We start from the raw sequence: 2,874 nt of genomic DNA, 5'->3' as shown, positions 1-2,874 counted from the left end.
AGTCAGCGCTACCCAAAGAACCACGAGATCAGTTACCTAACAAGGGGTGGGAGTGTTAGAACAACCCTAGCCCGCAGCCGCAGGGGAGATGCCAGTCAGTAATGTACACGTCTGTGCAGGGTAGTGAATCAGGCAATTAGTGCTGGCTCTCACCAAAACCACTTACCAGAATGTCCCTTCGCTTCATCCCTGTATCAATTTTTAAAACCATTACACAAAATTCTGCAAAATAATGTTTGAGTGTACATCCACATTACAGCTTAGTTTATATTCATGTACAATGGAATATAGCAACTCCTGTCATGTGCTTTCTCGGCACCATGGAATTACATTAACAGCAGTGACACGCGTATCCAATTAACCTGTTTTTCGATGGTAATGGTTCAGAGAACGATGTTGATCAAGTCACCAGAACAACAGCCTACACCTTTTTGAATTGAGCCATTTGGTACCTGAATCAACTGTCTCCTGTGACACTTCACAGTCAGCATCCCCCCCCCCCCCCCCCCCCCGACAATGCAGTACTTGCTCACCATTACATTCAGGAAACAGCCGAGATTATGTTCTCCTGTCTGGAAAGGGAGTTTAAACCCATATCGCAATGCTTCTCATTTTGTGAAGCTTATTCCAAAAGCCCATGCAAAAGCCATTCCCAAAATCAGAATCAGTAGAATCTATTTAGCTAGTAATTTAAAGATTCCTTCTCCAAGTTCAACTTTTTCATGTTAATATGTCCTTCAGTTCAGAAGTAAACACGGAGAGCTGATTTCAGACATTCATAGCACTCGGATGTTTTATTTAAATTCATTTGTGGGTTTTTCGGGCGTGGTCAGCAGGTATTGTCCATCCTTAATTTCTCTTAATAATAATATTTATTGCCACAAGTAGACATACATTAACACTGCAATGAAGTTATTGTGAAAAGCCCCTAGTCGCCACATTCTGGCACCTGTTCGGGTACGTGAAGGGAGAATTCAGAATGTCCAAATTACCTAATAGCACGTCTTTCGGGACTTGTGGGAGGAGACCGGAGCACCCGGAGGAAACCCACGCAGACACAAGGAGAACGTGCAGACTCCGCACAGACAATGACCCAGGCCAGGAATTGAACCTGGGACCCTAATACTGTGAAGGAACAGTGCTAACCACTGTGCTACCCTGCCGCCCTTGAGAAAGTGATGGTGATTGGTTTTCTTAAACTGTTGCTATCTGTGTGGTGAAATTAGTGCTGTTTGGGAGGGACTTCTAGGATATTAACCCAGTGATGATGATGAAGGAATGGCAACAATATATTTCCAAGTCAGATTGATGTGTGAGTTAGGTGGCAACTTGCAGTTGGCGGGGTTTCCATATGTCTGCCGCTCTTGTCCTTGTTATAGAATCCCTATTGTGCATAAGGAGGCTTTTCGGCCCATTGAGTCTGTATCGACCCTCCAAAGAGCATCCTACCCAAGTCTCGCTCCCCGTCCTATCCCTGTAATTCCACATAACCTACACATCTTTGGACACTAAGGGGCAATTTAGCATGGCCAATCCACCTCATCTACACATCTTTGGACACTAAGGGGCAATTTAGCATGGCCAATCCACCTCATCTGCACATCTTTGGACACTAAGGGGCAATTTAGCATGGCCAATCCACCTCATCTACACATCTTTGGACACTAAGGGGCAATTTAGCATGGCCAATCCACCTCATCTACACATCTTTGGACACTAAGGGGCAATTTAGCATGGCCAATCCACCTCATCTACACATCTTTGGACTGTGGGATGAAACCAGAGCACCCGGAGGAAACCCAAGCAGACACGGGGAGAAAGTGCAAATGCCACACAGATAAGGCCAGAATTGAACCCGGGCCCCTGGAGCTGTGACGTATCAGTACTACCCACTGTGCCCCCATGCCACCCCTGTTTGCGGTGGAGGTCATGGGTTTGAGAGATGCCTTTAAAGGACCTTGCTGAGTTCCTGATCTTGTGTATGGCACACACTGCAGCTATGATGGACAGGGCCAATATTCCTGGTGGTGCATGTATGGCCAATAAAGCGGGCTGCTTTGTCTTGAATGGTGTCAAGTTCTTGAGTTGGAGGCAAGTGAGGAGAATTCCATCAAACTCCTGACTTCCGCTTTGTAGATGGTGAACAGGCTTTGGGGAGTCAGGAAGCAAGTCATTCACTGAAGTATACCCAGCCTCCCACCTGCTCTTGGAACCACAGTGGTGGCTAGGTCCAGTTAAGTTTCTGGTCAATTGTAAGCCCTAGGGATGTTGACAATGGGAAATTCAGCAATGATGATGCCTTTGAATGATAAAGGTTAAATGCTCTCTTGTTGGAGATGGCCATTGCCTTGCACTTATATGGCATGAATGTTACTTGTCACTTATTAGCTCAAACCTGAATGTTGTCCAGGATTTGCTGCATATAGGCATGGATTCCTTCAGTATCCGATCAGTTACAAATTGAATCAGAAACATAGAGGACATAAGAAATGGGAGCAAGAGTAGGCCATTCAGCCCCCCGAGCTTCCTCTGCCATTCAATACGATCATGACTGATCCTCCATCTCAATGCCATTCTCCTGCTCCCTTCCCATACCCAATAACGCCGTTAGTGTGTAGAAATCTAACTATTTCCTTCTTAAATATATTCAGTGGCTTGGCCTCAACAGCCATCAGTTGTGGAGAATTGCACAGGTTCATCACCCTCTGAATAGAAATATAGAATTTCAGGTCCACAGACTTTAATTTCCCACCTACTGAAATAAATGACTCACAAAGCTCGGGGATTGGCCTGCAATTTCTTGACCAGCAATTATAAATGCTGCATGAGTCTGACTGAGGAATTTATTCCATAAACCAAAACATAGGGCGTGAT

This window comes from Scyliorhinus canicula, chromosome 13 (genome assembly GCF_902713615.1).
Source record: "Scyliorhinus canicula chromosome 13, sScyCan1.1, whole genome shotgun sequence".
NCBI lineage: Eukaryota > Metazoa > Chordata > Chondrichthyes > Carcharhiniformes > Scyliorhinidae > Scyliorhinus > Scyliorhinus canicula.
The sequence above is the reverse complement of the archived record's forward strand: the minus strand, read 5'-3'. Positions refer to the sequence as shown.